Consider the following 12,852-nt stretch of genomic DNA (forward strand, 5'->3'; position numbering starts at 1 on the left):
GCTCGTCTTCCAGCTTGTGAATATCTTCCCGCGTGCAATACTCACGCTTGATGAGTTCCTTGAAATCGTTCCATGGGGTGGCGTTAGCAGCTGCCAACCCTAAGATCTGAACTTGGGCGTTCCACCAAGTTAACGCTATTCCTTCCAAAGTGCCAGTAGCAAACTTGACCTTGCGAGCCTCAGGGCACTCGCACATTTCGAATACTAATTCTAACTTTTCAAACCAATGGAGGAGTCCCACTGCCCCCTCAGTGCCACTGAAAGAATTTGGACGACAGTCCATGAAGTTCTTGAATGTGCAGACTGGCTGCTGCGCGTGTTGACCTATTGTGTACGAATAGGACGAAGTTAAAATACGAGAGTTAATGTAGGATCTAAAGATCCTAGTGTGTGCCTATACTGCAGGATATACTACCTGCTTGAGCTGCTGCAACTGCCGCAGCAACTTGAGCTTGAACAAGAGCCTCTAGCTGGGCTTGTGTCATGTTGATTCGTCCAGACATGATCTTCATAGTAACAAGTAGCATAGGTAAGAATGGTTCGCGAGTAGGGCGATGATAGAAAAGCGTAGGCATATAGGTGTTCTCATGTAATCAAAGCATGTGTATCTAAGCGTAATGCGAGCAAAGTTCTAAGCAGTTCTAGCAAACAGGCAATAAACATAAACCTTATTACCTAGGATGTCGAGTCTTGCACGTGGAGCGAAGCGTCGTTGTGGATCGTTGAGAGCACTGTACTGGTTATAGTCCGGTTTTAATAAAAACGTTTTCCCATATTAAAACCAAGTTCTCTATAACCAATGGCTCTGATACCAATCTGTCACACCCCCAAAATCCACCAGCGGAGTACCACCGCTTGGGAGCGTGACTGACCAGGATCAAGCCATTAATCATATCAAACATAGCATTTAATATAAAAGTAAATAACGTAAATCATCATGTCATGATTGATGTTTCAAAAACCAACATCGTTTAAGTAGCGGAAGCATAGTATGAAATCTCAAAATAAATATAAGTTCGAATAACGTTCATGAATCCAAATCCCACAACGACCTGCTCCTCCCTGTGCAAGCTCCATAAAGTACCTAAGGTCCTACAAGGCATGCAGCAAATAATCAACAAACTAGTTGAGCGAGTTCACAGAAAGTAAGTTCATAACATAGTGCATAAGTATAGCTAGTGGGGGCTTCCCATACTAGTGCGTACTAAAGGTGGGGGCTTCCCAAACCTTGTGTTCATAATACTGGTGGGGGCTTCCCATGTCTAACCTTGCTAATGAGGGCTTCTCATTAGCGGTACTTACTAGACTAACTTCCGACCATGTGTTCTTCTTTACCGAGAACAGGAAAACGTACAGGGTCACGTAGGCTTTACGTGACGTGCCCTTCCCCGAGGACAGTGGTACGCGTGGGGACTACGTAGGCTTTACGCAGCGTGGCCTTCCGACCTGGAAGCCAGTGGATGGTATTGGGTTACGTAGGTTTTACGTAACGTGTCCTCCCGACCCGGGAGACATATGGCAACTATACTGGGTTACGTAGGCTTTACGTAACGTGTCCTGACTAATCTGAGGACGATGGTCTATAGTCTGGTATATGCGTAAGTACGAGTAATCATTCCATATTCATCATATCCAACCCAATTCCCAACCCGGGAATCCCATGCCTTGGCTGTGTGAACTCACCTTGGTTTGCTCGGCAGATACACAGAAAGTACAAGTAGCAAGTAAATGGTCACTCACGTCCTATCATGGTTATTATACGAGTCAGGTTCGTATATAGCACGTATATAGTAATCACGTATAGTCATGGCAAACACGTACGCACGTAAGCAGATAAGACATAGCATGTGAGGATCCAATTGTCTAAGTCCAATCATACCCGGCCCAATGACATAACAGTTCACAATTCAAATCGTTGGGCTCAATAGATTGGGCCCGTGACAGTGAAGGCCCAACAGTGTGCGTGTAAACGATGGTCTCGAGTCGCAACGGAGATCTCGAGTCGCAACCGGAGATTACGAGTCGCAACGGCTGGTTGCGAGTCGCAATGGAGATCTCGGTTCATCATGGTCTGGTTACGACTGGTCATGTGCTGGTTACGAGTCGCAACGGAACTCGCAACCGTGGTCTCGACTTGTGCTGGCTTGGTTACGAGTGGGGTTCCGACTCACAACGAGTGACACCGAGTCGCAACCGTGTTTGTAACCGGTTTCCTGATTTCATGCAATTCATTTAGGCAATTCAATTATCATTGGCAGTTTCCAAAAATCAATTACCAACTAACAGTTTACCATTCAAGCAATCATCGATCAACAGGACAATTGTAACACCAAATCATATGAACCTTAATCAAACATATGAACCATATAACCATTCCTTAAATCATAACAACCCGTAATCAAGAACAATCTATCAAAACCCTTAAACATACCCGGTTTAACAATCATAGAGCCTATTAATGAATCATCAATATGTTTATCCAATTATAACAGCGGATCATCATCATCATACAATACCGGTTTGATTCTACATCATGCAACCTAGATTGATTTGTATATGCGAGCCGATCAACAACACATTATTAACTACCATCAAAAACAATCATATGGACCAGAATCCTCGGTTAGCATGCACGTATAATAGCAACAACATACAACCAAAACATTCAATCAGCACAATAACACTAACCGGATGAAGATAGAGGATCGATTCGTTTCACAAGCTTCAAAGTGTGTGTGTGTGCCGTCGGGTTCCAAGCAAGCCGAGAGAGAGAGCAAAGCTTCTAGGGTTTGTGTGTTTGTGATTTGCAAAAGTGGTAAAACAAAACCCCTAACTCGGTTTTGTGTGTTGCGAGTGGGGAGTGGGCCGAGCCCACTCGGTTGTCTAATGGTCCGCGTGCACAAGGAGTGGCCCAAAGGGCTTTGTGTGGCCGGTTGGTGTAGTTTGGGCTCGTGCAACGCATAACATTCATACACACACAACACACGTAAACAAATATTCATTTAAAATCATATAATTCAGTTCTCATGAGCACGTAACGTTACATCAAAGCAAGTCTAAAGTTCGAGTTGTCACAGTTATAATAAGTAATAATATATAAAAGTCCCATTTTAAGTTTATATCTTGATGGCTATATGTTTTAACCGATTACATTATATTTATTCACCTGTATAATACACGAATTAATTCAACTCGTGTAATACATATGTTTTTATAAGATATAACCTTTTTATTACTTACTATATAAATAATTTTTATTTAACTTGTGTAATACAACCAGTCACCAAGAAATAATGATTAATTGGTCAAAATATATACTGTTTCAAAAGGTTATCCTATTATTATGTTTTGTTTTTATTACTTATTATATGCAAATATTGAAGTTACTACTGAACCTGCATTTATTAAAATATGATATTAATATATTTAATAAATGCTATACCTCTAACATAGTTAATGTTTTTATTTTCTAATTTGCATAGAGTTAATGTTTTCATTTTTCTAATTTGCATACAAATATAAAAAAAAGAAGGTAGGGTGAGGGGTCAAAGTGCAATATTAATATGAAACTGATATTTTATAGTCAAAGGGTTTTCACTTTTAAGACATTGTATCAGGCCGACAAAATCCTCCTAGGTTTCCCCTCTCCCTCTTCGTGCGGTTACGTGTTCTTTTATCAGCACTAACAATGGTGAATCTCATCTCTCTATCTCTCGATCATTTTGATTTGGTTATTGAAACATGCATATTATAACTCTGTATAATCATTGAAGCTCAATTGATGTATTGTTTTTTGCTTTTTGTGATTGTTATTTTGATACCTATTATGAATTTCTACATCTGTTTTTTTAAAAATCGAATGAATGCAGCAGTGGAGATGTGCTATTTTGTGTCATTTTTGCTTTGGTTTGATTGAAATTATGTTTTTTCTTTAACACAAAGATTTATGAATTGGGTGTTCTTTTCATACAAATTAGGGTTATTGCATCAGTTTCTTTCGATTTTAAATGAAAAAGCTGAAGAAAAATCAAGAACGAGTAAGATAATTAATTTCAGCATTATGAAAAAGAAAACAAATATACATTTGTATTTTTTATATTTCTTTTGTAATTTTTTTTTTATTTTAGAGTATTAATTTGTAAGAATGTAAAATAATTTATTCATTTTATGGGTTAAACGGATCGTATTTGGGCTCGTACCAAATTTCAGGGTTTGTGTCGAGTTCCACCTACCAACACACGGGCACACAGTCGCGGATCCAACCCTGTTTTGTGGGTTCACATTAACCCACTCGGTTTGGAAAAAATTAGTAAGAACTTTGTATGATTTGGAAAAAATAGTGTGAATCTACCAAAACGAAACCACTGAAAGAAGTTTCTGAATCCGCCACTCGGGCACACCAATGTAGTAACACCCCTACGAAATATGGTAGATATAAAAATTTATGTTATTTTTAATTGTACATGTTTTTCTAATTCAAGCAATCAAGATTATGTAGGAGTACTGGACTAGTGATCTTATCACTTAAAGATATGTTAGCTTTTAGAAGTCTCTTTTTGTTACATGTTAAGTTGAGTCCACCATCAGGTTTGGTTCTTGGTTGATTGAATCTACATTCAAGTCATAGAAATCATAAGTTACTAAGAGTTTTTTACATTATTATGGTGTTATTATAAGAATTGTCATATTTTTATAATAATTTTTTTCTTTTTTCTTTTTCTTTTTCTTCTTGTAACAGACCACATCAAAGAGACTTGCAGAGAAGAAAGTAGCTAAGTTTGAGAAAAACATAACCAAAAGAGGGTTGGGGCCCATGGCTTCAAAGAAGATCAAGACCGAAATCTACGTGCTTGCTTTGTTCGTTGCGGTGGTGGTTGGATCTTGTAAGTCCTAGTTTTTGTTTTACCTAGCCAAAATTCTTAATCGTTCAAATCACTTGCTTTGTCGTTGAACTTACGGTTAGGAGATTCGGGATTCCCATATTAAGCATGGTTATCACTTATCACTCTTTTTGTTGTCTCTAATAATCAGAATAATAAGGATTTAATCAACAATGGTTACATGCATCTTGTGTGTAGCATTCATGGAATGTAGATGTTCTTGAACAAGTTAAAATACTTGTTGCACAAAGTTTGTTAGTGATGATTTCGTATGCTTTTCTTATTCTTGATTGTAATAATAAATTTGATATCCCCTTTGGCTTTAAAAAATTGTGATAGGCTTTTAATCTTATAGTATTGGGGGAAAGACTAATTAGGGTTTTATAGAACAAAGGGAAAGTCATCATAATACAACTTTGACCAAGTTTGTATACCAATATAACCATTTTGATTTTTTACCACTTTCTCTTCTCAATCTATTGAAGTGTGTTGTTAAATGTATCACTCCCTCTCATAAGCTTGAGGGTGGGACCTATAAAAATATTTTTTCTCCCACATAATGGGACATTGTGAAAAAATTCAAAAAATATATCTTGAAAATATTGTTGAAAAAGTGGACATTGTGAAAAAATTCAAAAAAATATAAGTGTTGATAAAAATTGTTGAGATTATGATGGTTATTGTGTTAAACTTTAGACAGATAAAGGGTAAGTTTGCCTAAAAACATGACCCAATGGGTAATTTTTATTTACTCACTTGGTGGACTAGGTAGTTACTTTGCTTAAAACAAGTTAACTTTATTTTATGGATTCTACTTTTCATGTTCAAAGGTGAGATCCTTTTTTTTCTTTATTTCTTATTCATAATTATGGTTAACAATTTTGTATATTCTTGCAGTTCTGTTTCAGATAATCAGACTGGCATTGAAGGGATAAAGAACTACCCAGGTCAACCTTAGTCATATGTTACCTGAAATCCTAAATTAAATACCTATAGAGTAATGTCAGAATTAGCATCTTGATGACAATCATAAACTACTAATAAAATTATGCTGCAATTTTGCACAAATGATTTTACATATATATCTGTTCAACCCTTTGGGGAACGATTACCATTTTCAAAAGGTTTCACACCTTTTTAACAAGGTCCTTTGTTAGGCTAGTCCTGGGCTTGGACTTCGTAAGGGTAACGTGGTCCTTCATCTGACTCGGCCGAGCCTAGACCCTGCTAACCGTAGGGCTTTTATGTAGGGGCGTGTATGGGTTGTGTCAGTTTTAGGCTCCAGCCGAACCAAAATTCGGTTTTAGGTAATTGACCCGTTTTGGTTTTTGGTTAAACGTATCGGTTTAGTTTGGTTATGAGTTGGTTTTTGGTGAACTTTTGTATCGGTTGAACTGGACTCAACAGCGTCATGATTAATTAAAAAAAGTTATATGTTACATAAAGTTTAAGTGGTATATGGATATGATTATATTTAAGAAAATAAACGAAATATATTTTATTTTCCATTTTTCAAATAATGAAGAGATTGATGTAAATATTCAATTTAACTATCCAGAAATAAATCAATAACATCTTCCAGCAAACAATGTTTACAAGGGTTTGAAGTTCAAATCTTATAATCTAAAACAATTTTTTTTTTGTGATTTTTTTATTACTCAGTTGAATTGCTTTGATCGTTTCAACCGCCACTATTTAGAAACCGGCTAGGGTTGGTTTAGCCCTTGCCAGCCGAACTAGTTATGGGTCTAGTTATTAGTGCAATCAACCAATCGTGTTTTAACAACATTGCATTCGAAAAAGTTAAACATGATTTTTATTATCAAGAAAAAGTTTCTCTTGGTTTTTTTAGTAATTAAGTTATAACTCATGATGTAAAACCCCCTACCATGCTTAAGGTCAGGAGGTCTTCCATCTTGAATGTCTCCCAAACACATTTAACTATAAACCTTTGATGGGATGTGCTATGCTTGTGGCTCCTAAAAGCAACAGGCCAGACGGTCTACTCTATTTAACCGAACATTTTTTTATGTGAACGACCAATGTGATATTCGGCTATGGTGTTACAAAAGCCTCAGTTAGGGATTTTTGGACCTTCATGAGTATCACTTCACCTTCCGTAATGACAAATGAGTAGCTTTAATACCATATTGTAACACCCACACTATATATGACCATGATATTATCTTCTTTGGCACCGATTGGCACTCAAGGTTTTGTTCTTGGTAATCAAACGAGAATCTATCTAGAGGTCATGCAATATGCAAAATAAAATAAAATAAATATAGATAGTGCATGTGCATTCCAAGTTTTGGAAATACACATGCAACACCCGAGCCACGGTATTCTAGTGCTTTTTTGAAACGATAAATCTTGTCTATCCCCTCTAGGTAGTGGCGGACCTATGAATTATTTTCTGGGATTGAGGACGAGGGTTTTAACCAAACTTTCAAGGAGTGTGATCAGGATTTTTGCCTATAAAATACACTAATTTGGTTTCAAATGGTGCACCACCCACCCAACCCAACACCTAGATAGTGTTTGGTATGAAGGCGGAATGGAATTGATCATTCTAATAGAAGGCGGAATGGAATTGATCATTCTAATAGAATGAAAAGAAACGTGTTTGGTTATCATATGAGAATGGAATGGAGCATTCCACAAAGTTGGCTCATGTGATCCTTCTTGAAGAACAGATGATACAAAGGCAAAAATGGTTTTGCAACAACTGATCCTAATAATAGTGCTTTGAACTCTTTTTCCTTCCAATGGCAGTGGCATCCAACATCTGATGATCTCTAAAGTCTGCTGACATTCAAAGTCTGTTATATATAAAGAACTGCTGAAGTCTAAAGTCTGTTGAAGTCCTATCATCTGTTAAAGTCAAAGAACTGCTAGAATCAAAGGCCTGATCAACCTTTATGGAAAGCACTACTTAGTCTTCATCAGTGGTTGAAGCCCATCAGCGGATAGCATTCATCAGTAGTTTGATAATCAGTGTCTAATGTAACAGTGTCTGTAATCATCAGTGTTTAAAGGTTGTTAAGATTGTTAGCTGTCACTGTCTAGGTGATGTCAGCAAAGATGTTACAGTGTTTAAAATTGTACTATAAATAGACAGTGCCTGTTCTGTTCTATTAGCTCTTTTCACACACTTGCATCTTGTACGAACTAACACTAGTGAGCTCAGGCTGAGGGGGAGAGAGTGTTCATGCATACGTTGAATATTTTGTAATGAAATCATTCGACACAAAGTATATATGATGAAAGCTTTTCTTTCCTTGTTTTTGTTATAAAGTTTTTCATTCATTCCGCTGCAAATTATCATCTGTTTATCTTCTTCCATTTACCATTTCTTATAAAAACAACACAAATAAGTAAACTCAGATCCTAACAATTGGTATCAGATCATAGGTCATTCAAATTCGATTTAACAATCAATTTGACATAAAAGATCAGCTCAATTTCACTGATACTTTCTTGTTCATATTTGTTGAAAAACAGAGTACAAGTGTAATCATGTTCAAAGTTCTGTAAAACAACCAAGATGACTTCACAATCACAAGACCCTCACAACACCGGCACACTCTACAAGCCACTTATGCTTGTCAGATCTGAATACAATATCTGGCAACGTAGGACGGGCCATGTGTTAGCACAACAAAACACCGGTTGCTGGAAGTCTGTCATCTTTTGACCTCATGTTCCAATGGTACCTAAAAGTCCTGAAAATTACTCTGAGTAGGATTTTCAGAGGATTGAGTTAGATGCTAAGGCATTCGGTATAGTGGCCACAACACTACCCAATGACATATATGCTTGCCTGTTACACTATAACAGTGCTAAAGAGCTATGGGATGCACTCAAAGAGCAATTTGGTGGGACAGAAGAGGTTATTGAAAACAACAGAGAGGTTTTAAACCAACAATACGAAACATTCTGTCATGTTAAGAGAGAGTCATTGACCCAATAGTTTGAAAGGTTTAGTTGTCTCATTAGTGAGCTAAAACTAGTTAATGTTGAATATGCTAAATCCACCTTAAATAGTAGGGTTTTTAGATCATTACCAGAAAAGTGGGACACTATACCCTTTGTGACCAGAAATTCTGTGGGGTTCAAGGAGTTAAGTCTGACCCAACTTCATGGTAGGCTTCTCACGTATGAAAGGGAGCTGAACTAGAAAAAGAAGTTGCAGAAATCTGGAAAAGTGGCTGATGATTACTCTTTTGGTAACATAACACTTTTAGGTCAGGAAAAGTCATCTGGTGGTAGTAAGTACCAGAGTTATGATCACTATATTGACATAACTGCAGGTGGAGCCTTCAACTCTGAGACTTACCTACCCAATTATGCTTTCACAGCTAATGGGGAAAACCAGATCTCTGATAACTTATCCTTTGAACTGAATGACCTCCAACATTTTGATCCCACTGATCTAGAAGAAATGGACATTCTGCATCAGCTTGCTTTGATGAGTGTTAGAACAAGCAAGTTTTACAAAAGAACTGGTAGGAAGTTTCCAGGATTGCATGGGAATTTGAAGGTGGGGTTGGATAAGTTAAAAATCATGTGCTATAAGTGTAATAGGCTTGGTCACTTTGCTAGGGAATGTAGGAGTCAAAACAGTGGACCAATCATCACTCACCCTAGTCCAAGACCTCAAAACACTCAAAGCACTGTGCACAATTCCCAATATACCCCTGCTCCTCATTTGCAAAACACTGCCCATTTTGCACATCCTGAAACACTGTTCCAGTGCAGTATGTCCAAACCACTGTTCCACAGATTCAGTATGTTCAAGCCCATGTATCATAGGTTCAAGTGAAAACTGCACCACAACAAACTGCACAAACATCTGCTCCAGCAGAGGCCAGTCAACAGAGTTTCTTTACACAGGGCTTTGTTGATTCGAGCAGTATGTCTGAGGACTTAACTGATGAAAATTTTGTTCTAATTGCTAATTCTGATGTTTCTCCTGATGAATTTTGTTTCATGTCATTAGAGTCAATACCAGAAAGGTAGGAATCTGAGGAAGTGGAGTCCAGATCTGAAGTGGTTGAAGAAATTGCTGAAACAGCGGTTACAACAAATATTGTTGGTGAATAGATGTTAGAAGAAAAGAAAGCTGAACCTCTTTTGGAACCTCTTGTTGATCAATGGGATGCTAGTGTGTGTGAAGGTGAATGTGACTGTGCCATGATGGTTGCTGCTAAGGTATCACCTCAGATCTTAAAAGATTTGTGTTCAGATAAATGCATTATTACCCTTGCTAACATAAAAGAGGTGAATGAAAACCTTAGAAACAAAATCTTAAAAGATGAAGTGCAATTTGAGAAAACTTTTAAAGAGTTGAAAAACAAATTGTTTGACAAAGAAAATGAAATCAGCAGCTTGAAACATGAACACAGCATAACCAAAGACAAACTTCAAACTATGGTAGACAAATATCAAGTTTGCAAAAAGGAGCTTGAATCCACTCAAATCACTTGTGAAAAACGGTTGGAGTCTTGTAAAGGTTATGAACTGATGTTGGAAAAGCAGATCAAGAGCAATGTAAAGTTTGGCGTTGGCTTTAGAAAACAAGACCAAACTGAAAACACCGCTGAAATTGAATCTAACTTAGTTGAAGTTATCCCCACAAACATAGTTGGTCAAGAGATAAAAGTCACTGATAAAAATGGAAACAAAATCATTTTACAAAAACAAGAGGGGTCATCAACCTTTGAAGAGATAGAAAAAAAAATATCAATTCAAACCCACCTGGTCTGATGAATGTGACATCCTTAAAAACTTTAAGCCAATGGATTTTCCACAATTGAGGGTGTCAAAGCACCTAAGGCTAAAGTCATTTCTCTGAAAGACATCCCAACAGAGGTTAAAAATTCTGTTGAAAAGGAAGTTGAAAAGAGGAAGAGAAAAGAAAAGGTAAAGAACATGTTTTGTGATTTTTGTGAGAAAAGAAACCATGCTACAAAAGACCGTTTTCTTTTGAAAGCCTATGATATAAACAAAACAAGTGTCATTGAGCCTGCACCTAAGTGCATAATTTGTGGGAAACCCAACCATTTAACTCAAGAGTGTGTGTATCTCAAAACTTTTGAGTTAAAAGAAAAGAGTACACATCAAAAACACTGGAGAGTCCACAAAAACCTTCCACCAAAAACAAACAGACTTTTGTGCCTCTCCAAACAGGTGTTACAAAACAGTTGAACAAAACCTCTGCTCCCATAGAGGTACAAGTGACAGATGCACCACTATCAAACCAGTTCCCAAGAGGACATTGTCAACCTTTGTAGGATCGTTTGCAGACCCAAACGAGTCGTTCAGAAGAGATCTCGTCCAATTACGAGAGGCGGAAACTAACGTATCGGAGTTATTTTAGCTGGATTGCACTTAGATTCACTTTAAACTGTCTCTATATTGATATCAGATCGTTTTACAATGCTGGAGACACTTTGGCAGAGTTTCGCTACCGGAAACCAATCGTTACAAATGAAAGACTCAAGGCTACTATATATAGGCCATCCATTTCGTACGAAACAGTTTCACACGAAATGGCCAGATCCATTTCGTGCGAAATGGACTCTTTCCATTTCGTGCGAAATGGCCACACTTACATATTTCTCGTATTTCGTGCCCTGTTCTATCTAATCTATTAAAAGACTCGATACAAGACGAAGCCGACAGACATATGCACCAACAAACTCCCCCTTGGATGTTGACGAAGTCTTTGGTGTCGAGTCTTCGGTATGTCACATCTTCAGTCTTTATCAGTCTTCTCGCTCTCTCCAGCGAATTCTCCATTGTAAGCATCCTCAATCAATCTCTTTCTCTTCTTCTCTTTCTCTCTTCCAAAATCTTCAATCTGTCTCTATCTTCTCTTGATCAGATCTCTTGATTCCTTAAGTTTATCAGCATCAGCAGCTTGCGCGGACACATTTCCAGGATCAAAAACTGGCTCTTTACACTCCCTCTTGGTTGTCTTCAGACTCCCCCTTTCAACAAGCTGGGATCGCAGTCTGGAATTCTCGTTCTGGGATCGTGACACCTGGCTCAAACCCTGCAGCTTTCACAGGTTCAAGATCGTTGCCTGGCTATTTGTAACCACAAGCTCCTCAGGAATCGGGGCCTAGCTCTATCCAAGCTTAATTCCTGCACATCCTCTACCTTAAAATAAATTTCACAAATTTTAAAATTTGATAAATTTATAGACTACATTGTAGATATCACATCAAAAATGATTTTACAATTTTAATTCTCTAATGAACCATTTGTAAGAATATCATTTTTTATTTCAAAACCAACTCTCCCAACCCTGTTGTCCGTCATGTTTAGCACTCCGAATTTTTTGAAAATCAGCTTTTCAACATCAGTTGTCGAAAATCTTTTTTTTTTTTGGATTTTTCAAAATGTTTATGCTAAAATACACTGAAAATCTTTTTGGATTTTGGTTTTTAATGAAATGCAATAAAGAAATATTTACAATCTAGGATTATATTGTCTGTAAATATTTTTGTGAGTTTGTGAAAGAGGATCATATCAGTTTTTGAGACGAATCACCAACACCGTTAAACTTAAATCATTTTAAGTTCTAAACGATTCACGTAGATTTTCAGTATACTGATCCACTTAAATTTTCACACAAAGTTCAAGTGTTTCGAGATACGAGATTATTGTTTTAAGAACTTAAACTTATTCGCGTATCCCACCTCAGAATATACTCTCGTATCCAGACTTCTATATTCAGTCTTACAGGTGAATGTACACTAATGATATTTGTAAATGGGTAAATGCGAGACCATGAGAGCTCAGGTTAGAACTTCCGTTCAGATAAAGAGATGATGGCTCGACTTTAGGTGTGTCCCGTTTGGGGATCTTTTCTTCAACAACACATGATTAGCATTTTTCAATGTTTCATCATTTTTTATGTTGAGGGTGAGCTTTAAGATTAAAACAGTGCAGAGCATTATAC

The 12,852-nt window shown here is 37.3% G+C and overlaps 1 long non-coding RNA gene across 1 annotated transcript; it reads left to right on the top strand.

Moving 5' to 3' along the window:
- Positions 1-3,557: 3,557 nt before the first annotated feature.
- Positions 3,558-5,964, top strand: LOC110935558. The gene is made up of 3 exons (XR_002589200.2): positions 3,558-3,691; positions 4,739-4,883; positions 5,778-5,964. It is a non-coding gene; the product is annotated as an uncharacterized LOC110935558 (long non-coding RNA).
- Positions 5,965-12,852: the final 6,888 nt, after the last annotated feature.

The sequence above is a fragment of the Helianthus annuus genome, chromosome 1 (genome assembly GCF_002127325.2).
Source record: "Helianthus annuus cultivar XRQ/B chromosome 1, HanXRQr2.0-SUNRISE, whole genome shotgun sequence".
Classification (NCBI taxonomy): Eukaryota; Viridiplantae; Streptophyta; class Magnoliopsida; order Asterales; family Asteraceae; genus Helianthus; species Helianthus annuus.